The following is a 26,291-nucleotide window of genomic DNA, read 5'->3' as shown; positions in this document are numbered from 1 at the left end:
TGGCATCTGAGATAAGTTCATTTTTGTCATACATATTTATTTTCTTAAAATTTGCTTTGGGAATTTAATGCTTGTGAAAAAGGCCAGAGACTGAAACCCTCAATCCACACAAGAGCGGACTCCTACTGCTGCCCCACACTGTAAGTTTAGTCATGAGTACCCACCTTTTGGGTGGCCACATGAAGGATAAAAGTGGCTGAAATAAGCTAACGTGGGAAAACTCTTGGTATGCTGTTGCTTGCATTGTACCTCTTCTATGAAGCATGTCGGCAAACTCTTAGCCAACATAAAATGCCCATTTTGAAATAAGGCAGGTAACACTCATGGTTCTTGAAGGCCTGATCTTGAAATGTTTGCTTGTCTGAGGAATTCCCTGCTGACAATAAGTATCCTCATTGGTCTCACTGACCATCAGCAGCACTGCCCATTCAAGACAGGGTCTTACTAAGTTTCAAAGCATGCCATTTTGTTCATCTTGCTTAGTCCCTTGTATTTCTTTCACCTCCATCTTGTGAGTTAGCATTGGTAACATTACAGTTTGACGACAATTTTACAAGAACCCTTATTCATGAAGATATGCCTCTATAGACCGCAATTATATTATTGTCATGTGATTTTATTTAGCAGGGTGAAGCCTCTGAGTTATGATTCTGTGTGGGCCCACTGAAAACATTTTAATTGTACTGTATAATAATGATACACTTACAAGCTCATTGCCAAGTAGGTATGTAAAATTATTATTTGTATTTTGACATGGTGGTGCCTAGGAAGAGTCCCCATCATTTTTCTTTGTGATTAGTGTCCTCTTAATTAATTAAAAAGAATCCCTCAAGTTTCCCTTGAGGGCCTTTTCTTCCTTTTGTTTTGTTTCTGGATTTTTCCCCTCTAATATCCATCTATTTTTGTATATAGAGCTGGAAAAGCACAGGTTGACAGAGATTTCAGGGTCTCTATCTAAAGGTGAGAGTGACAGCATTCACTTTTTAAATATGTTCTTTTAAAGTGAAAGGCTATTTTATTTCCTAGTCTTTTGTTATACCGTTAAAATGCCACTGCCAATAGAACTGGGCAAAGAGGTATGTGAAGCCTTTGGAAATGTAAAGGGGAAGCTCTGCTTTCCTTGAGGAAAAAAAAAATGAAAGATTTTCTAACCTTTTTCTTTAGGAAGGTAAAATAGCTTTGAAAATATAAGCCAACAGAAATCAGTTAAATTTAATTATTAAAGTAAAAAGAAAGAAGCATCTGGACTCCTATACAATATACTATTGGGGCTTACAAGGTGACCCAGCCATACTTGTTTTCAGTGTAAAATGAATCAACTAAATTTGAGACTGACTGCAAAGAATTCTTTCACCAGCCCTCCCCAGAATCATTATGTCAACCCTGACCATAATGGCCTAGTTATGGTGAACAAAAATAATTTGTCATAATACAAATAATGATATTATCGCCAAACTCAAGTCAGTAGTATTGGTTTAAAAAATTAAGACATTTTCACAGAAGCATTTCATTCCAGGATAGCTGAGGCTAGAACAGTGAGGGGCCAACCTTTGGACAGGTATATTACAAATTGAGCCCCCTTCTCTTCCCCAAGTGCCACTCCTCTCCCCCATCTGCTGCTCTGCTTTATGCTCCCTGCCCTATGCTCCCTGCCCAATCTTCTGCTCAGCTGTCTCCTCCCTGCCCTATCTGCCACTATTCTGCTTGTCCCTTCCCTGATCTGTAATATGTCACACATAGAGACTGTATGTGCCACTTGAGGCATGCATGCTGCTAGGACATGATGAGACTTGGAATAAAATTGAGAGCTGACAACATTGTAAAATTCATCTCATAGAGGTGTGCAAATTTAATTCAATTTAAACCTGTTTGCAAATGCTAATGCTGGTTCAAATGGCTGTTGTCTTTAGAACCAGACATTTGACCCTGGTAGTTGCATGCACCTGGTTGAACCTGAGTACATGGTCATATGAATGTAAGCCACTAGTGTCCATCTGAGAGATGCTAACTTCTAAAATGGCCCAAGAAATAACCTGTGGTCCAGATGTGACCACTTCCTTGGAATCAAGGAAGCAAAATAGTCTTCCTTTGAGGGCATATTTTCCTAATAAGCTGGGTGTGCCAGAGTCCTTATAAAAGGTGCAAAGGAAGAGAAAAGCCAGCTGTTTCCAAGTATGTAAGGAAACTATTCCCTGGGGTAAGATATGTAGCATGCAAAATTTTAAGAATAAGTATGCTTTTGAATGGTGACAGGGAGTGTTGAAAATTGGGCTTGGAATCCAGAGCTAGTTTCAACATGAACTCTGGAGCAATAACTACCACTCCACAATGAACTACTTCCCAGCTGCCTCATCCTTTTGCATTGCTCTCAAGCTTGATGTTTTTGTACTTTTTTGTTACTGTTTTAAACTAATCATTGATAATTGTTTTGTATTAATTGGAAATAGATGTCTGAAAACACAAAACTTTCCACAGTAAGCTGAAGAAAGCAAAATAAACTTTTGGTGTTAAATAACTGCAGTTGTTATGTGGGAGTGTTGTGGTGATGTCTAATTTTGGTTGAAGGTATAGGTTTAAAGTAAGCCATTCTGATTAGTTGTGCCGGATGCAGCTTTTTTGCTTTGAAAAAAAGAATTTGTTCACAGAGAAACAAGCAAATGTAAAGGAAGAAGCTGAGGTTTAAGAGAGAAGGGTCATCATTAATGTCCTTGTGGTTTGGGTAAATTGAAAGTCAGGAAGGTTGGGTGGTTTTAGGCTGAGAAAACCGCAAGCATTCAGATTTGGTTTAAGTTCAGTTTCTCTATATTTGCTTCTCAGTCTGAAAGCAGAAATCTAAATGTTGTGGTGTTAAAAAAGCAGAACCTCTACACATTGTGAGATGTCATTTATGGGATTCTGTCTGAGGGCCAAAGAGCCAGAAAACCACATCTCTTTTCTGCAGTGGAAAACAGTACCACAAAACATCAAGCAAACAAGGAACATTATTTCCTGTTTTGAATAAGGTGGTACCAACAAGTAGTTTCAGCCCTAAATTTTAACTAATTTAAAATAGCTATTATTTTTTTTTAACTGTCCATTAAAAACTTAACTACTTCTCAAAAAAGACAAAATACAGTTTCAGTTATTTTAACTTCTTCATGTTTCTCATGTGAGCTGTGATTTCCTCCATGTATTTTCTATAGACAAAACACCACTTACTGTAAACAATGTTAGGGTTATCATTCTAACTGTTTTAATAAGGAAACACAATGCATATATATTGCACTGTTTATGTTTGGGACCTTCTAAGCTACAGTTTGACAGATTTAAGCTGAGCTTTTTCAATGGGAACATTTTGAAAATTAGTCCTTTAGACAGGTTTTAAACACTGGTTTACATTTTGATCCTACCGAAGTAAATGGGACTAAGATTGGACACTCAGCTCTTCAGTGTAACTATAGGGTGCTGACAGATGTTCAGGCCCCTCTCTAACTCATGGCACTTTACATAAAGTGCTATGAGTTAAAGCGCTCCCTCCCCCACCCTGACTGGGCAGGGGGGAATTGAGCCTACCAAGCTCAACCTAGCAAGCTGAGGAGCTGCTCCTCTCCCCAGCCAAAGGTGTGCCCCTCCCCTCCTGTCAGCAGGGAGATAGGGGCAAGCTAGCAGCTGCAAGCTGCTACTTTCATGATCTGCCAGATTGCCTAGACTCTGATACCCCCTCCATTTAGCTCAGGCTGGGAAGCCAGCAGCTTATGAAAGGGGCAAGTGAGCTCACTGCTGCTTGAGGGGCAAGCCAGTTCGTGAGGGGCAAGTCAGCTTACTGCTTCTGGCTTGCCCTTCACCGCTCCTTCCTTGATGACAGTCCTGAGGGTAGGGCTGGGCTCCAGAAGTTCAGCCCCAATTGTGTGAAAAATTAACCGTAGGAAACACAGATTTCCTAAAGTGCTCTAAAGCAGAGGATCTTCATCTAATACCTCATTTGTGCTATCAGCCATTTTAAAAGCACTCTGCAGCCATGCACGTGTGTCATTGGCATGGCTGTAGAGTGCTTTCAGGGGCCCGACCGCACAAAAAATGTAACTTCTGTCTGCACTCATAAAGTAGCTTGAAAAAATAATTAGACACAATATACACCCAAGTTTTGGATCATATTATAATTTCTGTGTCATGACACAAAAGATGCAACGTGGGATAACAGTAGAACATAAATTATTAGTGAATTTCTACTTCGTATGGGTGAACTGTCATATATCTATCAAGGACTAAACAGGGACTGTCCTGACTTTCTAGGCTAGGTACTGACAACCAAAAAGCCTGAGGCAGAATCAATCGTAGTTATGTGTAGGGACCTACCAAATTCACTGCGAGAGTGGGGTGCACAGTGGCTCCTTTTATATTGCAGATCCCCCCCCCCCATGTGCCCCACTGCCCCACCTGGCTCACTGCTCACTTTTGATCAGAGGGGAGGTGAAAACCATGGTTTTAAATTTGGTGCTGTTTTTGCCTCCTGGCCAGTCAGCAACAAGACAGCGTGGCTGTGAGGGCCCCTTGACCAATCTGCGATGAGTGGCAAAAATGGTACCATATTTAAACTGTGGTTTTTGCCTCCCTGACGATCAGGAGCAAGAGGTGAGTGGCGGGACCCCTCTGCCAGTCACAGGGGGGTGGGGGGAGTGCACAGGGAATCTTAAGATTAAAGGAGCTGCCATGCACCCCACTCCCACCATGAATTTGGTAGATCCCTAGTTATGTGGTTTTCTGTAAGCAATGTAGGTTAGATTGGTAGTAAACAGAACCCACATTTGCCCGTTGTGGGAGGAGGGCAAATCTTAGACTGGGTTCAAAATTCTGAAACCCATCTATGCATGCCAAACTTCTGTTCTGTGCACGGGTATAGACTGGTTTCCAATCACTTACACTGGTAAAAGTATAATGTCTGTATCTGGCCCTAAAGGAGGTTGGTATGACAGTGGTACATACAGGGCCCAACTGAAACTTGGGTCCCTAGTTTAATAGGCATTGTTCATATCCATGATATGACATGATCCTTGCCTGGAGAAACTTACCGTATAAATAAAGTGATGGATGAAATAGTGAAAGATCTAATGATGATGATGATGATAACAATTAAACCTCTTTTTGTCTTTCAAAAAATGAATAAAGCTTTAATGGTGATGTTTTCATTTTGGGTGTTTATAGAAGACTTATTTTTAAGTTGGCAGAGTGAAATAACTCAGGAGCCCTGAAATATTTCTACATACTTTTCTAAAGGGTGATAATCCAGCACTATAACAAGAGAAGAATTGTGCTCAGTCGTGGACTAGAAAAATCCAACTTTATTTTCACATACAACACTGAAATCTTTATTTATCATCACTATGAGCCGGTATTTTCTAAACAAACTCCTAAATTGTTGCCTACAGTATAACATTTATGTGCTCAAAATGGATAATGAAATAGTTAGGACTGAATTTATATCTGGTGTAAGAGAGTACAATTTCTTTGAAGTCAAACAATTTGCACATGCTTGCACCCTGTTTGAATTTGATCTTTTAGTTTTTCAAAAGACATATGTTGCTGGAGATATTTAGGTGCCTGTCTTGGAAATGTTGGTCTCCATTCACATCCTTCCTTTTCCACTCAGGACACTGCTTTGATCAAATTTTCACCCACTTGACCGCCAACAAATCTGCCTTTTTAAAACCTTGACTTGCTCAGTTACTTATTGAAGCCACACGTCCTCCATATAAGTAGTAACAAAGTCATAGTAAAATGATGATTCCAAATCCATCCAACCCCAAAAGATGAAAGACCAATAAAGAAACAATCAGGATGCCTGTATTTTTCTTGTTTTATTATAAGAATATTCATAGTGCTAGAATATTCTTACTAGAGACCACACTTGCAATTGTCAAATGCCTCAGCTTTGCTTCAGTGTTTAACCAGTTGTAAAAGACATTTTATTGCCTTATACATTCTTCCATCATAAACCTTATCACTTAAGTAAATCATTTTAGTATTAGTTTATAGATGACTTAGAAAAAAACCTTTCTTTTTAAATGTATTTTGATTAATAGCCAGGTACCTATATAAACCAGTACTTTCAGAACAAGCAGCAACTTGTACAGTAGGATTTTTTCCAAATGCATAATGTAACATAATATGAATAATATAGTATACCACAAAATAGCAGCTTTTTGTTGTATGTTTAAAAGCTATCTGCCAGCAGGCATGGCCTTTCATGAATCTAGATGTGGGACGGATGTTCCTTGCAGTCGACTATCAATTTGACTCTGAAAAAAGCGATGCTTTTCATCCTTACCTTTTTATCTACTTGTTTAGTGCTTTTACTTACCTTCTTAAAATCTTTTAGAGTTAAGCACTTGCTTAAGTGATTAATTTAATTGAAATATAGGTTCAAGTACTTGAAGATTAGCAGGTAAATACTTTGCTGAATCAGGGATCTCAGTTATCTTAACATACAGACATCTGCAACTTTCCAAGCTGAATGTAACCTGTGATTTAAAATCAACACCAAAAAATCATATAATTGTTGAACATTCGATATAGTCTCCTAAACTGTACAGTCACAGATTACCATTAATATTAGGCTAATCAAAGAACTTTTAGTATTTTATATAGATGTAGGTGTTTTCTGCTGACTGCCACTGTATCTAAACAGTGAAATACTTGCTTAGGAACTAATTAGGAAGGGGGCAATGTAGAAGAAAAAGTAGTGCTTATAAAACAACTTTTTGACCATAACGTATGCCTTATAGACTGTATAAGATTGTAGTTTGCTCAATCTAGTCCCATTATAAATGCACAGCTGGATATTTAAAAGAGCCAAATGCCAAGATGTTAATGTTAATATTTTTATTCAACAACTTATGCAGTTTTCCTGTGTTTGTTTGGTTTTCATTCAAATCAGGCTGAAACAAATACTGTTTTTACATTCTTGTGAATGTAAAATTATTTTAAAATATCAAAAAACAAAACTGGTTTTGAAAACGCAGAACTGTGGTGTTTCTGAAACACAGTATGTTCCCCAGGACTCAACAGCTGCTAAGTGCAACTGACATTATCTATTTCATCACCAGGGATCCTGGTTTTCTCTGATTTAAAAAAAAAACCCAATTTTTTTATATAAAAAAACCCCAAATCCATAGTTTTCCATGATTAAAATAAATCACCTCTCTCTCTGTATATATGTGTGTGTGTGTGTGTATATATATATATATATACATTTAATTTTAATCATGGAAAAATGTGGATTTTGGGTTATATTTTTATATAAAAAATTGGGATTTTTTTTTTATCAGAGAAAACCAGAATCCCTGTCATCACTGTGACAGCTGCTGCCAGGACTCTCAGGGTCTGCTGCTTTATAGTAGCACCCTCATATAGGCTGCCTCAGGCTAGAAAGCCTAGGGCTTTTTTGCAGATGCCCTGTGATTTTGGAAGCTCTGGAGTCCCTGGTTCAGAGCAGTCCAAGGGGCAAGTTGGTCCTGGAGCCACAAATCTAGACGTCGAGTCCCTGTTCCATGGCAGACAACCTGGGAAGCGGTGGAGTTTCCAGCTGTTTTAGTCTGCTTGCTGCAGAGCTGGGGACTTTGCTCCAATTGGAATGGAGGCTCTGTGCCTTCAAACTTCTGATACTTTAGCAGCCAGCCTGGGTGCTCTTATATAACCGACTACAGCAGAGCCATGGACCAAAAGAAGGAATGCCGCTCCAGGCACCCCACACTCAAGAAGCATTGTGGTTCTTAGCAGCCCATTACAAATCCAGGCAGGGTTCCTTAAGAACTGCTTTTAGGGACATCTGGATCAGAAAGCACCTGAAATTTTGACACAGAACTGGATTTTCCCAATGACCAGACTAACCACAGACTGAGCTTTCCCAAAGATTGTACCTGGATCAAGACTGCTGGCAAGAGCCTATCTTTAAAGTATTTTGCTTGTGAAATTGAGCTGTATGTAATGAGGCTGTAAATGCTTATAGTCTGTAAAGTCACAAACTATGCTTATGTGTAAAACATAAATAACACCTTTTTTTAAGCCAATGTGTAAATGAAAGATATTGTCTGAGTGTTTATTAACTGTGCATGTTAGTAGGAGGGAATTGAGTTTCAAATGTTACATACAGAGTGTTTGCACCAGGCAGCGGTGCATACCTATTTTTGGTCCCTGAATAAGCAAGCAAATAGACTGAGGGGAAAAACATAAGCTGTTTGTGAAAACCATTTGCATCTTTAAATAATTACTAATGATAATTCCCATGCATGTAACAGCAATGACGTATATCAGTATTACTAATACGCCACCCCATCTGTTTTCTGCTTTTGGAGTGGGATATCTTCTATAAATAGATAAAGGCTAAAAATAAAAACAATTTGAAGCACATGCAAGATTTTTTTTCAGTAGAATAGTGTGCAATAGCCTAATCTTAGGAAATGTGTTGCATTTCTGATTAGAAAGGAATCAAGTTCTGTTCCCACGGTATATGATGTCATCAGGATCTGTTAGGAGTGCACACAGTCTTTTTATTTATTATGCTTTGCATCCAGTACCCCTTCAGTCTTAGCTCCACATGTAGAGGTGACTCATCTTCAGTACCTTCTACTGTGCCATGCTGAGTGACCACAGGGCAGAAACATTGCTCTTCGTTCCCTGTAGTTAAAGCTCCTGCTCCTGGAGGTTCCTTCAGATAAACCATATTTCCAGTTATAAAACAGTCATTTTCTGTCTGTTAACTTCTCCCCTTGGGATAAGTGGCCTTCTAATCAGTTAGAAAATGCCACCTGATGCTGCTTTAGATTAAATTGAGGCATTTACTTCCATTGCCTGTTGTCTGAGACTTGAAGAAGAGAGTAGGGCACAGACTCCAGTGGAGCAGAAGGTATGATTTGAGGGGTGTTAAATGATCGTGTTTTAATTTTTTATAGGTAATGTCTTCATTCTGCTATCAAACGTCATTAAGGGCAACGGTAACATCATCTGTCTCAGCAGCAGCATTAGGTTAACACAGTGATTGGCAACCTACAAATGCCAGGCACTTGGAAGCAGCACACCACATCTTAAGTTTACATCTTTTCCATACTCTGCTCTGTAAGTACAGTGTGTCACTATTGTGTCTGCCAGTTGGAGTTTCCAAAATGCTTAATTAGTTGTTATGCATTACGGTAGTCCGCTTTACATGTTTAAATGACTTAGCAAGCCTAGAAAGCGTATAGGACCATTTGATCCAACATCAGATAGTTTCTAGTTGTGTAAAACATTGTGCTTGTTAAGATAAGCAGGAAAGATACTTTTACATGTTTTGATTTGTTAGTCCACACAATTACATTATATGGAATGTAGCAGAATTTTCCATGATCATTTGGGAAATTAGTAGTTTTCCTGCAGTAAATCACTGGTATACTGTAAACAACACAAGGCTGTAATTGACAGGTAGCAGATAATAAACAGAATTCATTATTAAAAAACAAAATTCATTATTTTGCTTGTGACTTGCAAAAAAGTTAGCATGAGGCTTATGTGCTTTGCAAATGTATTCCGAAGGTCCTGTAATGTATCTCAATGTGTCTCTGAATGTTAAAGCTGTTTTAAACCACTTGTATATGCAAGGATAGGGTTTGCAGATACTGGAACAACTTATCTGTGACCTAATTGCATTTACTTTTGCTGCGTTAAACATTTCTTGGGAAGTATTTAGCTGAACAGCTATTTCTGGTTTGGCAATGGGGAAAGTGAATGAGTGGCTGTCATTAACCTGATGCTGATTACTGGAATTGAATAGCTTAATGGCAATTTGCTAACCTTGTTTACAAAACAGAGCTGGCTTCCCAAGCCTGACTATGATTTAGAAAGGGAGGGTCCTAGGCCACTACATCAGTAAGTTCTAATATGTCAAACACTATCGCTAGGAACAGACATTCAAAAACCCTGAGCCTGAATTGATTCAGTCTTTGCAGGTTAGTCTAACCTGGCTAGGCTACAACAGTTTATAACCAGACAGACATCCCAGTAATGCAGGCACATACCTGCAGTGGCTCAGGCTAGAAGCTGAGGGGCACTAGAGCAGCCCTCCCCCCCTCCCCTTCCCTTCCCTTCCCTTCCCTTCCCTTCCACAGAGCTGAGCTGAGGGGGGGTGTGGCCAGGCCCCAGCAGGATGCTATGATTAGGGAGGGGTTCCCCCCTACCTCCTGGAGCAGCCCAGCAGGGAATTTGTATCACCCCTAACTCAGTGTTTATCAGCTCATTAAGAAAACAACAGAGGGACATTACCAGCTATCTGTTAATTCTGCCTTTGTTCTGTGTGCCACAGCTCAGAGGTAGCCAGCACATGGTCTGCTAGCTAATGCTGAGGTGTCTGTGAGGGATGGGGGAATGCCTGCCTAGCAGAGAGTGGAGAGAGGAGCGGGGGGGAGCAGAATCCAGGCAGATGCCTGCAGAGACTGCCAGAGCTGCAGCCAGGGAGCAGAGGGGAGGGGCCAGCCCTGCTGTGGAGTTGAGAGCCCCACCCAGCCCAGACAGCATGCTGGGATCCTGGGGGAGTCTGATTTAATTTAAACCAGCAAGGGGGTCTCGGACAGACATTGCACAAACTGGTTTGAGCCAAATCAGTTAAGTCTGATACTACATTCAACCAGGTTTATCTCACCGATTTCAGCCATTTTCAAACTGGTTTATGGGCACTGAACAGCTGTTCTTTTACAGGTTTAAACCAGTTTCTGATCACTTAAACTGGTTTATGTGTAATGTCTGTCCCTAGCCTACATGATTTACATTGGGGCGGGCAATTATTTCAGGCTGATGGCTGCTGACCAAGTTTTGGCAAGCTACTATGGGCTGCATGGGTAGCTCCGTCCCTTGACAGGTGCCCTGCCCACTGATCGCTATCTTGGGGCTGGAAGTCCCGTCCCCTAATCCCTGACCTTTGCCACCAGAAGTCGCTTCCTTTGTCCCCGGAAATACTTCTTTCAGCAAGGGGTTTTGCCATCTCAGAATCAGAAAAATACCACATTATATTCTAAAAAGTGAACATCTACAACGTTCATTAATTTGTTTTCAAAAATATTTTTGTCCTGGTTCATATGTGTTTGTGTAGTATTCATAGAGGTGATTGTAAATAACAGCTTAAATGCAGTCTTACTCTTGTATATAGTGGCGGGGTAGGTTTGGGTTTGTGAGGGGCTGTGTGTGTGTGGGTATGTTGGGTGTGAGGGTGGGTAGGTGTGGGTGTGGGGTGAGGGAGCATGCAGGTAAATGTGAATATGTGGGGTGTGAGTGGGTATGGGGTTTGTGGGGGACTGTGTGGGGGGAGGGTGGCTGGAGTGTCTGAAGGGGTGTGGGTATGGGGGTCTGTGGGTATGGCTGTGCAAGGGGGTGTATGGTGGGTTGTATGTGTGGGACTTACCCTATGAACACACACACACACACACACACACACACACACACACACACACACACACACACTCCTTCCCTACACTTTTTCACACACACAGACCAGGGTACCAGTGCAGCCCCATGCTCTCAGTCTGGCAATGCAGCTGGGAGCCACATGGTGCTGGAGCAGTGTGGGGGCAGGAAGGCAGGGAAATGGCTGGGGGTGGGGTGGAGCTGGGCTGGGGTCCTGCCTCCTGTCTCCTGCTGATGGCTCCCCCTGGGTTGTACTGCCCCTGGCTCCTGTTGTGTTTGACAGGCAGTCGGGAGCAGATAAATATTTTCTAAATTTCTTAGGGATTCTGTGGGCTGGATAGAATGGCCTGGCAGGCCAGATCTGACCCACGGGCTGTACCTTTCCAACCCCTGTTTTACATGATGTTTTGATTCAGGGAGAATGATTCAGAGAGACTATCTTCCATACTTTTCCCAAGCCAGAGAAATTTGCTTGCAGAGGGAAACATCATTTTTGGCACTTGGTCCAGAAAAAAAAAAAAATCTTTTATTGAAACTTGTGGGAACTGATCTTAATATACCTGAGGTGGTTGGGTTATTATCCAGTTCAACCCCAGGATACGAAAAATGTTTCAGCAGCTGGAATTAACAGCCATCTTCACTAGGAGCTCTTTAATGATGTGCTGGTACACTATCACAAAAACTAAACTAGGACGTTATCTGCTGAAAGAAGGGGCTAAAGGTGTCTTAAAACTGGTAATTTTTTTTTTAAGTCAGGGATGGACATGATGGTGGGAGACCCATCATGTGTATTAGTTTGTTCTCAGTTAGAAAGGTCCTGACTAGACTTAGAGTCCTACTTGACCTCTGATCCTGCCTAATGGAAAGTTTTGATCTGTCAGAACTACTGCTCTCTAGATATTAGCCTGGATTTGTTTTTTCATATGGGGAAAAAATTAAAGTGCCAGCTGCAATGTCTCTATTTCCACGAAGACAGCTCAGAGTATTAAATGGGGAAAATGATCAAGATTGTCACAAAAGAATCAAACTGTGCAGGCCTTTTCAACCACCAAAAATAAAATCCTTTGCCCTAGACAGAAAAAGAGAATACATAAAATGTGTACAGTACAGTGTAGTTTGTGTGCAGTACAGTGTAGTTTGTGCACTGTACTGTGCACATAAAGTTTGCATATAAATAAGTTTTTGCACATATATATGTCAGCTATAATACACATACAAGGCCCAGTCATTTTAAGCGTGTGCTCTCTCCCACACATACTCACACTTTGTTTCATACACACAGCATCCTTCATTTCTCTATCTGCTGCATGAATTCCCTCTGCCCTCTCCTGGGCTGCTCTAGATTACTCTCATAATTCCCAGGACAGCTTTTCCCTCACTCTTTTATCCTCTCTCTCTCTGTTGCTCCAGGATTGTTCCTTGCACTGGAATACCCTCCTAACTTTCCTCCTGCATTTTTGGTTCCAGCTTTGATGTTTCCTATCTGGGCCATCGTTTCAATTTTTCTGGGCTTCCCTGGTATACACAAGCTGCTGTGGGCATTCTTCTTTTGGTGACCTCGGTCTCTTCTGTATCTCAACTTCTCTGGCCCCTCTGGGCTTCTTTTAAAATTAATCTATGTTCATTTGATTGATTGTTTCAAGTTTCCCTGCTGTTCAGCTTCTCACAGCTGCTTGGTGTCATCATGTCTTTCTTTTTGTCCTTACCACATCTTTAGCTTTTGGGTGGTCATCAATAATGTTCCCTCCAGTTATAATGAATTTGCCAGTAACTTTTTTTTAATTCTCTCCCTCTCGCCAGCACAGTCCTAGAGATTTGTTGCTGGCAAATAGTTGTAATGATAGAAAGGCAAACCCAGTTTGATGCTATAGCCAGACTGCCTGGCTGCAACCTTATCTGGTCTTTTCCCCTAACCCTGTTTTTCAGTTTGATTATCCCAGATGCTGCCAGTATCTTTGTCCATTTTCCTTTCCTAGTCCTTTAACTCTCTCTCTTTCCATGCCTCTTATCCCCTTCCAATTATTGAACTGGCATCAATTTTTGAACTGTCAAAATAGCTTATATCTGCTTATAATTTTGTTTTGCTTACACACAGCATTGGAAACTGCCCAGTGATTCCTTTGTATCCTCTCCCTTCCTTTGACTTTTGGTCTTAAAAATAATGGGTAGGCTTGAGGGAGGAGGGGGAGTCAGGAAAGGAAGGGGTCAGTCTAGACTTCCAAAGCAATTTCCCTTTCCCAAAAGGGCAGAGCCCATTTCCTTCCCAAGCATTATGGCTGGGAAGTCTCAGGTTTCTTGTCAGTGCTGATTTTTCTGTTTTTCTTGTCCCTGAAAGTTGTTGAGTCAAAACGTGACTATCAAGAGGGAACCAGAGGTTGGACATGATGATGTTTTTCTCTTCCTCTGATTTGAAGACTAAAAGGACAAGCTGCTATCACTATGGAAAAGAGCAAGAGATGTAGGTCAATATTGTGAAGTAGTCACAGTAAAATGATGGAAAGTAAATGTTTCTGTCCTCCACAGAGAGATCAGCACTGAGGTGCTTTACAGATATATGTTCTTACCGAGTGGTATAAATATGTGCAAGGAGGGGCATAAAGGAAACTGAAGAAGCAGAGGCTGGTAATTAGTTTGGAGGCAGTGCTGATTAGTTGCAAAGAATTTTCTTTCACAAAAACAAGTTAATTTGTGGTTTTTATTTTAACTCCTGTTAACTCACCCAAGGATCAGAATTTTTTTTCTTATTGTTTCTTTAAATGCAAATGAATTTTCTAACTGACCTATGAAAAGTATTGTTAGGGCACTATTTATGAATATTTCTGCACCCACTGTTACCCAGCTTTTCTCCATTTTTTTAAATCAAAGGTACTAATGTAACTTTTGCCATTGAAAATAAATCGAGAACTAATAACAAAGATGCCACTAAGTGTTTCTCTTCACATATTTTAGAGAGTCTCTCTGCTTGGGGCTTTCATTTGTGTTAATCTGAGTGGAAAAGAGAGGGTTAAAAAAAAAGAAAATGTGGTTTTGAGATCACATGCTACCTACCTGTCTGGTCTATCTAATTTGTCTACTTATATTGCCTGCTCTTCTGTGCTAAGGTTTCTGAATTAGCTGAAACACTGGAAGACTATTAAAGGAGGTGAGCTGGAGTGAGAGATTGGATGCTGGATAAAGATAACTGTCTAATTCGTAGATTCATCATTTGTTTTCAAGTGAAAAAATAAGGTTATCCGAGTCTGTTGACATGACACCGATAATTACAGTGCAGAAGTTGAAGAAGTTATTACTGTATCTCGGTCTGAAGAAGCCAGCTTCTGACTGCATGCTTTAAATGTCAAAAGGTGCACAATGAAAATACCACAGCACCTGTATATGACTAACAGAGATTTCTGAATACACAGGAACTTTTTATCTGATGCAGGGATTCAAGGTGTTTTACAGCTACTAGGCCCACAACAACTGCTGAATTAGGTGGAGGTTATCTCCATTTGATAGAAGGATAAAGAAAAGGTCAGACTTTTCGCTTCATTCCGTGAGCAGAAACTTACCAGTCACAAAGGAAGAGAGGTCCTAGGGCTCTTCGGCTTTCCAGACCCCTTGACTAGTTTTTCAAACTACAGAAAACTGCCACAGTATGAACATATGGCACAACACAAACCACCTGTTCCTGTTTCCTGTATCTGCTCCCCTCATTTCCAAGAGTGCCATTTTCTTTGTAAGAAAAAGGCAACAGGAGCAGGCAGGGATATTTGTGTTGGTGGTGGATGGTCACTCCTATCACTCCATCAATGGCAACAGCAAGCCATTGGAGCCCAGAAATATGGGTGTTGCTAAGTTTTGATGAGGGTGTGTTGATATACTGCATTCTCCTAGCAGTCTCTTTTAATAGTACTTCTGCTTCTGAGACTAATCGCAGTGTCCTTCTCTGGTGGACCACTGAAAGATAGGTAGGTATTGATAGTGTTGCCTTTATGCTACTTCAGCAGGAGTCATGGACTGACCACTGAAGAACAGTTGCACACAGATGCTGTAGTTTCACAAAAGGAAGGTAACAAGCCCATGTTTAGAAAAGTAACTGTGGGCTAGTGGTAAGTACATGGGATGCCTCCTTGCTTGTTTTCAGGAAGGTATAGGTTCTCACCATGTTCGAGGCAATTATTGATGCATCAAAGTGATATTAATGCACTGAGACAGGCTAGTAACTGAAGGAGTGGGTAACTCTTAGTCACCACTATGGCTACGATACAATGCGAAAATAGGTTGGCATTCTCAAGGGGGTCACTGTTGTTCATTCCTATTTTGCTGACAGTGCATTATAATGTTATAATACAAAAGAACATGGGGAGTTTTTTGACACACATTATAACTGCAATATTTTTTGTACCCAGTTGTAGGATCTTTCAGGAGTCAGGACGGACCCACCAAAAATCCAGACAGGATGGCAAACAATGCTCCAATGGATTTCTGCTTTACTGTTCTGTTCAGTATATCAGTATCAGTAGATATTGGATTAATGAGGAGGATCCAAATAAATGGAAACATCCAAGCAATCTTTATGTAATTAATACATTATTTTTAATTATGCATCTTTTTGTAAATATTTTGCTACCACCCATTGGCTGCAACACTGCACTCAGAGTCAAGAGCCCTAGGCTCTGTTTTTAGCTTCACCAATGACACATTGTGTGTCTTTGAGCAGCTTGTTCACAGTTTCATTTTCCCAGCTGCAAAGTGATGATGCTAGTTTTGTGTAAACCACTTTGAGGGCCATAAATGAAAAGTGCCATATGCCATTTATTATCATTCATAGGTTGGAAGGGGCTGGAAGGGACCTTGCTAGATCACTGGGTCCAGCCCCCCGGGCACTCGTCAGGAAAGACAACTGGGGTCGGGTGACTCCAGCAAGGTGACTGTCCAGTCTCCTCTTGAAGATTTCCAGGGTAGCTGATTACCCCTGGAGGGAGTTTATTCCAGAGTCTGAACACCCTAACCGTGAAAAAGTTTTTCCTAGCATTAAGTCTGTAACGGTCTTCCAGGAGTTTGTGGCCATTACTCCTGGTTTTCCCCAAGGGTGCCCTGGTAAACAGGTGTTCACCGAGCCCTTGATGTATTCCTCTGATATAGTGGTAAGCTGCTACCAAGTCCCATCTCAGCCTTCCCTGTTTTAGGCTGAAGAGACCCAAGTCCCTCAGCCTTTCCTCATATGGCTTGCCTTGCAAGTCTCTGATCATACAGGCGGCTTTTCTCTGGAGTCTCAAGCTTTTCCAGGTCCTTGGTGAAGTGTGACACCCAGAACCGGATGCAGTACTTCAGCTGCAGTCTCACCAATGCAAAATAATTTTACACCAATGCACCATTGTTGAATAACGGTGTTGCATTATGTCGTTGCATAATAATTAGTATTGCTGTTACTATTGCCTTATTTACCCCAAACCAAGATGACCTTGAATCTAGGACAACCCGCCCCCACCTGCCCCCCTCCCGTAATTAGTATCCATACATGGAAAATTTATAAATTTGTTATAATTGTCCATGTATAGAATCTAATTATTGGATTCATGTTCATGGACAATCTGAGACATGCAAAAATATTTTTCGAATCAGTTCACTCTATAAAGTTCAGCCCAGATTCAGAGTCATGTTTGAAATTGTAGATGTCTTTGCTTTGCAACTGACATTTAAAATCGTGATTACATTTAATATTTCCTCTCCCATGTGCACTCTTTTATTCTTGTATTTCTTTCCAAATGTATTGGTTTCTAGCAGCTGCATCTTTTGAAGACAAGGTATTTCACCAGAAATTAAGGGTAATGATTTTCCAGTAACACCTGACATAAAAAAATTATTAGAAAAGTAAGCTCTAGCGTTTACTGTTTCTTTTTGAAGTTTTGTCATGCTTTGCAAACAAGACATAACAACTAAGATCATTGTTATATCATCTGAAGATTAGTACATTTTACACCTAACTGAAGTCAACTTGAGAACATGAATGGGAAGAGTTATAGTTATATTTGTTAAGTTAACAACTGCATTTATAATAACCAGAAATGAACTTGACTCATCAGCCTTCCCAAGTATTTATTAGCAGCCCCTAATCATCAAGTGAAAGTTTAGTAATTCAGCTTCTGCAGGGTAGATTAATATGGTAGATTCTATACAACAAAATGTTTAATCGGGTCAAGATATACAGAAAAGGGTTTGGAAGCCAAATTGTTTGGTGCCCAACTGGAGGCTATTGCCTTACTTACAAAAATTCTGAATGATAATACTCAGTTCTCATATGGCACTTTTCATTTGTGGCCCTCAAAGTGGTTTTTACAAAACTAGCATCATCACTTTGCAGCTGGGAAAATGAAACTGTGAAGAAGTTGCCCAAAGACCCACAATATGTCATTGGCAAAGCTAAAAACAGAGCCCAGGGCTTTTGACTCCAAGTGCAGTGTTGCAGCCAATGGGTAGTAGCAAAAATATTTACAAAAAGATGCATTATTAAAAAAACAATGTATTAATTACAAAAAGATTGCTTGGATGTTTCCATTTATTTGGATCCTCCTCATTAATCTAATATCTATTGATACTGATATACTGAACAGAGCAGTAAGCAGAAATCCATTCTAGCATTGTCTCCCATCCTGACTGGATTTTTGGTGGGTCCGTCCTGACTCCTGCAAGATCCTACAACTGGGTACAAAGAATTTGCAGATATAATGTATGTCAATTTTCTTCCCTTTACCTTTTGGGATGTAAGGGAGAATGCAATGAGTAATTGAGGTATATCTTGGATCAAGGCATCAGTGGGCATATCTGCACATGCAAATAATGTGGGATCAGTTTTCTCTAAAGTAAATTATTCTAGAGTAAACTGACTTGGGCAGGGGTCTGCATATGCAGGGTCTCAGGCAGCTCATGGCAGCCAGGGGTCTCATACTGCTTATGGCAGCAATCTGCTTTTTCCCCCACTTGCCCTGCACAGGCCTCCTGCAGCATCCAGGTACTAGCCTAGGGGCTGGTGGGGAGCACTGGGCTAGGAGACAGCTGTCTTCTGGCGGGGGCTGAGACATTGCTCCCTGCCCCTGGGGTCTGCCACCAGAGATAAGGATTTCTGAGCCCAGCTCCCACCACTGTGGAGCTTGGGCTAGAAGATAAGGATCACTCAGCCTCAGCCCCATGATTGTGGAGTGGGGGCTGGGAGCTTCCTGCTGCCGGGGCAGGGAGACATTTCCCTGCACTCCAGCAGCAGGCAGCTCCTGAGGGCAGGAAGCAGTCTCCCACCTTGTGCTGCCCTGGTAACTGGGAGTGCATTTGCTCCCCGTCAGGGGTGTACATGTGCGCTACTGCATGTTGGCACTGGGTTTATGACCCAGCTGCTGTGTTCTGAGGGAACTCAAAGCCTCAGACTGACCACAACCTTTCCATTCGATAATAGGCAAATTTATTGATACACTGATAAGAGAAAAGAATAATACAAGCAATTCTATAACTACCAATCCTATGGCTGTCATCAGCTAAGATGCATCTGGCCAGGATGCGAGCTTCACTCTGAGGTTCTCTCTTGAATGTCAGATATTAGTAACCTGGAGGTTGGAGGCCAAGGCACTCCCCCTTCTCCACCCCTCCTCCCTCTGTGGGGTAGATGAGATGGGATGGTGGTATGTCCATGGTGCCTCTGGTTCCCCTCTTGCAGACTCTTTTGAGGGACCCCTCTCAGTCAGGGGAGCCTTTGCTGTTCTGAAGTCTCTGCTTTTGTATTCTTTTTCCCTCCTAATTACTTTCCATCTCTGGCTATTGCTGATTGGCCTTTCTGTGGTTATCATACTGTCCGTGTTCTGCCCTGTCAGCATATTCCTTTGTTTCTCAAACCCATCACATGCACACATCCTAATTTGGGCTTTCTGGGCCTTCTCCTAATTTGGTCTGTTCCTCCAAAACCGGAATTCTCAGGCCCCCCACACTTGGGCCTTGTGAACTGGTGCCACCTTATCTCATGGAACAGTGTGATACATGACCACAATTTCCCAGGCTATGTGTATATCTGTTGGCCTTTTTGTGTTAGACACCCTGTCTGCCTTAAGGGCTGTGAGGACTGTGACCCCAGGCCTTTAGAAATCAATTAACCCTTGCTGCCACCCTGGACTATTGTTCTAATGCATATATATATAAATTTACTCATGATTAGAGCCAATTACTGTGCAGTAAGTGTCTACACGTATAGACACAGTTGCTTACTGAGCCATAATTAGTTCTACTGCACAGTAAAGCGTCTTATGTAGATGAACTCAGTGAGTTTAGAATGTTATTACCCCCCTGTAACAGGCTGTAGTCTGGCAGCCTGGAGCTATTAGTCAGCTGGTAACAGGCCACCTGCCTAAGGGGCTGCAGCTGGCTTAGTTAATTGGTAATGAGGGGAAGTTGATTGGCTGATCGTAAGTAAGGGGAGACAGAAAGAGGAAGTGGGGAGGAGGATCTAGAGGGTAGAATGTTTGTATGGAGAGGGAGGACCCCTCAAAGGAGAAGGTGGCTAACCCTGGCTGGGAGTGTTTATTTTGGATTTTTTTTTGTATTGGCAACTATGCCCTGAGGTCCAAATTAACCTGAGGCTTTGAAGCTTGTGTTTGGAGGTAGATGCTTCAGGTGTGTTCATGTGGATTGTTTGCTTTTGTCTGAGTCCTGGGAAGTAGAGGAACACAGGGCATTACAGTTTGTTGCCCAGCCTAGAGAGAGACTGTTGCTGGGACGCTAAAAGGCTCCAGGACTGATTTGGGCCAAACCAGTTGGCAACCCACTATACTCCTCCAGTTTTTCAGAAGTGCCCATCACTTTTGCTTTCCAAAATGTTTGGTCTTATAATAGAACTCACTTCCAATTTTCATTTCCAGCAGGGTTATTGGGATATGCCTTTATGAGCCCAATGTTTCACAAATCATTAGTATTATGTTTATGCTTTCACACCCGAGATTTTTTTTTTTTTTTGGTCTGCCTTAAGTGACCATATTTACCAGTCTCTTTTTCACTTTCTAGTGACATTCTCATCAAAGGGAGAAGTCCATAATGAAGTGCTCTCCTTCCTCTTCTTTTTGTTACTGTGTCTGGTCTTTTGCATGAACAGCAGTGATTTGAAAAAGTCTTATTCCCTCATCTTTTCTAGGTGATGTTGTTAACAATTCCTTGTACTTGTAATCCATACTGCTGGCAAAGCACCAGTAGAAAGTCTTGCCAACTTTGCCATCTCCTACTCATTTATACTTATTTTCAATCAATTTGGTACATCCACTTTTGACAGAACTGATGTTCTCCGGGGCCCTACTTGCTGGACTTTCCTACCATCTATCTATCTTTGCTTTAGCATTACTTGCACAAATAGCCTGATCTTCTATAGCTGTAATTAAGTTCTCTGTGGGTGTGACTACACATGACGCTACGTTGCTGTAGCAATGTGCTATGGTGATGTAGCGTCAGTAGGCAAAAACCATGACACCAGAGCTACGTCACTGTAATGACATATTCCCCTGGAAAAATAACTGCACCGCATGGATGGCACAGCATGGGCTGTTAAATGACGGTGCAGTAGTAGCTCCAAAAGGAAGGTACTACAGAAGAAATAATGATGCACTAACCACGGCGCCGTAGGGGCATGTTTTCTCTTTTCAGCCTTTCTTTGACAAATTCCTCATGATTTTCACCATCTTTGTTACATTTCCTCTCAATATGATGCCTGACCACCTGTGAGTCCATGTTCATCACTTCAATATAGAGCTACTTTTTCCTAGTCTGCTTGTCTATCTCCTTTAGGTCAGCTTTCACCTGCAAGCTACTTATCAATGAAGCGGTGGGATTCTGTACTGCCTTAGGGAAGCCTGAAGTTACTTTTGTATCCTCTGACAGGTCTGCTGTAGTTCTACCACATAGGGCCATTGCATGTAGCATTCTTATGTTACCAGCTTGCTTTTTTGTGTGATTTGTGGTCCAGGAATGTTAGAACGTGATACACTGAGCTTAGACAATGACTATCCTTGTGCAGTTTGGATATGTTCCTGGATTTGGTATTATCCATCTCTGTTCCAGTTACACCTCTGTTTCCTTCAGGCTTCCTTTTCACAATTACTTAAGCAAAGTTTCAGGTCATTACTAGCAGTTTATAAATTTCAGAGCCGCTGGTAGACTCCTATCCAAGAAGGACTGCTCATACAGCTAACAGCCCTTCTTCACAACTTTATTCTCCAGAACTGGCTGATGTTTTTACTTACCTTCTACCAGTTTTGTAACTTTATTTAAAGGAACCATATTGAATTGGCTGACTGCAGAGCTGAATACATCGTGGACAGAGATAAGATGTGGGTTATTTGTTTGTTAATATTATTTTGGAGCAGCAATTCTTCTTTAAATGTGAATAATTTGCCCTCAAAACTGAGTCAGATCAGATGCAGTATGGTGAGGATAGCATGTATGTATAACATGGTGAGAATAACATGCAGCATGGTGAGGAGAAAGTATTTTCAGAGTGAAAGGAGGTTCTGATTTTTGTTTTAAGTTGAGCAAGAGGATGCTTTTTCTTTCTGATGTTCTAGAATGCCTTCCAAAAAGTATTTCTAAAGAAATTTTAAATCTCATCTGCTGGAAGTGTTTTAGGTGAACTTGCTGACATGTTTACTGGTCCTGGAAAAGGGAATCCTGAAGATACTTTTCTAAATAGCATCATAATACTCAACTGCTGAGCACTATATTGCCTATTATTGCAAGGTACCTAAACTAAGTCTAGTAACATCAGAACTTGGGAAGCTTTGTAGGCATTGGTCTGTCTGTTTTCTAGGTGTTTTCCCACAGCTCCACCCAGAACTAATACATACTTTCCAAGGGAGTAGGGTTATAGGGCTGTTTTTTGAAAGCCTGGATTAAATAGCTTGGTTGAGGTAATAATGTTTTGACTAAACCATTGGCTGTAAGAGATACTAACAAGTACTGTTTAAAAAAAAAAAAAAAAAAAAGGCCAATCTCATCCCTAGTGCAACTGCTTTCAAGTCGGTGGAGCTTGACCAGGAATGGAACTAGCATGGTCGTTTTCATGCTTGCAGCGTTCTTGTCTATGATTTATTTGCTGCACTAGTCGGAGAGATGCTTCCTTCTTTTTTCACTTCCTGACTTTTAAGGTCATGTATATTTATATCTGTCTGTTTGTCTGTGTGGGTGGGTATGTGAGAGTCTCGGTCTTCTCCTTATGTAATGTCAGGTGGAAGTTTAGAGCAGTGCTCTGCAAAGAGCCAACCCACATCCTTCACCCACACAGCCTGCAAAGCAGTTACACCGACATCAATCAGGGAAAACCCTCAAACTAAGCGCGCCGTTGGAGCAGGTGCATGAGGGTTCATGGCTTCATCATGTGACTGTCTTACTACAATGCATGAGCTACTAGCATCTGTTACATTATCTATACACAGCAGGCCTGGCCACCATAACAAATGCCATCCTTGATATCAAACATGCAGCTCAAACAAATTTTATTATCCCTTTCCTCACTTATGGGTTGAGCAAAGGTAAGGGAAATGAGAAGAATATTCCTGTATTATCTTTGAGTAGAAACTTCACAGAAATAGCTGCCACGTACTGAGCAGTGTAACCAATTTGTAAGTTTTGCAGCCAACTAAAGCAAACCATAATGTATTTAAAGAAGCCAGAATGCAAAAATCAATGCTGAATAGGTCACAATAGGCAAAGCAGGGCCATGTGCAACACTGAGCGAGTTGAAGAGTCAGAGTGATGCAGAGAACAGAAATTTCACTCGGCGGAAAGATCTTGTCAAATGTGTAACGTCATTGATGACAAAACATGAGCCACAGTCTCTGGAATAATCCTTGGGTTCTGAATTTAACTCTTTGTGCTTGAACTGCTATAACTTGGTATGAATGTATTTTGTTTTTACTGAATATAATATAGACTGACTGCTGCTGCTTTAGGTTAAATTCCAGCTTTTTTGGCTCTTTTTTAAGGCTGATAATATTATCTCTTCTCTCTCCTTTTTGGTGGCCAAAATAAATTACTGCCATGAGCATTAGAGCTGATCACCCAGTGGGAGAAAATATTTGCAGAACAAAGTTTCTAAAACAATCTTTGAATTAATGTGCAAGCAGTGACACATTCCCAAAACTATGTTTAGAGATTTCCTTCTGTGAATTGGACTGAAAAGAGGCAAGCAATAATTTAAAAATCTCTGAGTAAGATGATCCCAGGGGGGGAAAAAAAAATAATGTTTTTTTATGATTTGGAATTTGTGACACATCAGTACTACATTGAAAGCAAATTTAATTGATGAGACAAAAATACTTTGTACCTCACAGAAATAAGTGACTGGCTTCTGCCAGTTATGATGGCTCTGAAGTGTCATCCTCTGAGGATTGAACGCCAAACTCGGCCTAACTCATTTACCACAAATAATTTTGTTGACTTGGTTTGGGTCCATAGCAGCCAGTGGATTTCCTCTGAACTTGCAATAGTGTATGTGAGAGAAGAATTTGGTTTCTTTGTTTCTGACCTTTCATATGGAATATCAATACATTTTTCACTTTCCAAGCAAATGAGAACAATGATAAAATAGATGTCTTACTGGTCAGCAGGGAATAAATTGTGCCTGGCACCTGTATAGGCGTGCAGGAAGCCACAGAGACATGAGGTTCTTTGTGTTTAAGGTGTTGCTAGTGATACTTAAGTAGATCTTTGCCAGAGTCACTGCTTTATCACTTTTATATGGCCCAGCTAGGCTTGGAGGGGAACCCATGCTACACCCTCCTTATTAGCTGGAGGAAGACCCACCCCCCATCTTCCCACCTCCCATGTTTTGGGCTGGGATGCATCTGCCCTGCCTTAAGATACAAATGTAGGGGGGTTTGTTCATTGCAGTGAGCCTTTTTCCTTTGACCAGCACCTATAGATTTGTTCCTGCTTTGTAAAAAGCTGCCCAAAGAGAAAAAAGAAATAAGAGAACTTTAAATTCCTGTGTTTGTTATCCAGGTATTCATCCTCGTACTGAAACTTGAGGATGCAAGCTATAAAACAGAGTGGTCAGGTTATAATAACTGCGGCATAATCTTTGACTAGAAGAAACAACACGCGTACTATTACATTTAAAGTAGATAGCTAAATGTAATTCATGTGTAATCCGACATGCAAATAACTACAGAATAAGCTAAATAAGGGAGTTGAGAATCAGTTCCCCTTCATTAACCCACTAAGATATTTATCATTCTCTGTTTTGCTTGCTACAGGTGATAAAGTGATGTGTGTCTAATCCAGGCTGAGAAGGCAAATTCTGGCCTGCTCTTTCATATTGCTTGCAATATGTTTCTAACTACAGTAAAAGCAGAGCCATGAGAGGTGCCACCAGCTAGAAAATGTCAACATTTAATGGATTTCATTTTTAAGGCCATGTATGCTATTTGCTCTATTAATGATCAGGTGGTTTAAATATGCATTTGTGTCTATTGTAAATAAAACCGACAATTCTCTTTTAAAATGGGTGTGACAAAATGCATAAGGATATTTATGTACAGCATGACGTTGGTATTCTTGTACGTAGATGCCTAAATACAGGTGTTTCAGAACATATGTAATTGCTATGAGTCTTTGTTCATCTAGGTCAGTGATATGGCCCACAGATATCATTTGGCCTGCAGTGCTGCCTGTGGGTCTTAGACTGGCTCTGCATGCATAGAGCTAGGCAGGGGCACATGCAGTGGGTGGCACATAGGGTCCGGTCAGCCCTATATGCTGATTAGAATTATTTAAAAAAAATACTTTAGAAGGGTTATATATTTTCATGCTTCAAAGCATAAACTAGCCATCAAGGAGGAGACTGGGGGAGGACTTACCCTACTAGTGGGCTTCTTGTATTTTTTATGAAGTGCTGGACATTGTTGAAGACAGACTATTAGGCTAGTTGACCAGCCTGATTGAATAAGGCCGTTTCTGTGTCTCTGTTTTTGTGTGCACCTTGATGCCTTCGACTATTACATGTTAAAACTATATCTGTAGTGGCAGTCATGGTGACAGGACATAAGTTGCAGTGGGTTGCATTCCAAATGCTTTGATAACTCTGCAGAAATGCTGTTTTTTAGGCTCAAACAAGGCTCATCATAGGAGAATAAATATGATATGATCACAGAGTCACAATGCGATTGACTTATCTTGCTACTTTATCCTGTAACCTAGCGCTCGCTCTCTCTTAATAAGGTTTTCCATGCGATAAGGATGGAACCAGCAGGTACAGATGGCAATAGAAATGAAAATGGAGAAGAAAAATATTTGTCAGCCTTGATGGTGTTAATGAGAACATGAAAGAAGGAAAACAGTGTTTGGAGAGGAAAGAGTGACCTGACAAATGTGACCCCTGTCTTTCCTGTGGGCTTCTGACTTTGAAACCAAAGCTAGCTTTAATGTTCACCAGGTGTCATCAGGGTGTTTTGATTCCCTTCAAGGAAGGGAATTTGCTTTACAGTTTTAGCATCTGCACATCTGTGAACCTCAGTGACAGGGTGGATTCTTGTTCAGATCATAACCCAGGAGGTCCAAAGGGCATGAGCAGCTTAATAATTGATCCTGGTAGTTGCAGAGAAGATGGGTGAGCGCAGAATTGTGCTTTCCAAAGGTTGTGGTATGTTCATTTTTTCCTTCACCTTTACAGTATCTTTCCTTTTTATTAACATGATTAATCTCCAATAACTTTCAAAGGAGCCAGTCAGAATAGCAGGAAAGCCAGGAAGATCCCAGAAAAAATCCTGTCAATACCTCTAATATTAAAATAATGTGCTTAAAACCAAATGATAAAGCAGAGTATTTTGTCAAGTTAGATTACAGCTGAATCTTATGGAAGAGGAAGGTAACACTCTACTTCAGATGCA

The 26,291-nt window shown here is 41.0% G+C and overlaps 1 protein-coding gene across 11 annotated transcripts in view; it reads left to right on the top strand.

Moving 5' to 3' along the window:
- LOC102563423 (hypothetical protein) overlaps window positions 1–26,291 on the top strand; it is a 718,626-nt gene that overhangs the window by 307,152 nt on the left and 385,183 nt on the right. For 9 of the 11 annotated variants that reach the window (XR_009460815.1, XR_009460817.1, XR_009460816.1 and 6 more), the window contains exon 9: window positions 8,928–9,090. The exons of the other annotated variants lie outside the window; for them this stretch is intronic. The gene's annotated coding sequence lies outside the window, so the exon portion shown is untranslated. The remainder of the gene's footprint in view (window positions 1–8,927; window positions 9,091–26,291) is intronic. 11 annotated transcript variants of the gene reach the window in all.

This window comes from Alligator mississippiensis, chromosome 3 (assembly GCF_030867095.1).
Source record: "Alligator mississippiensis isolate rAllMis1 chromosome 3, rAllMis1, whole genome shotgun sequence".
Classification (NCBI taxonomy): domain Eukaryota; kingdom Metazoa; phylum Chordata; order Crocodylia; family Alligatoridae; genus Alligator; species Alligator mississippiensis.
This window is presented reverse-complemented; position numbering and strand designations above follow the sequence as displayed.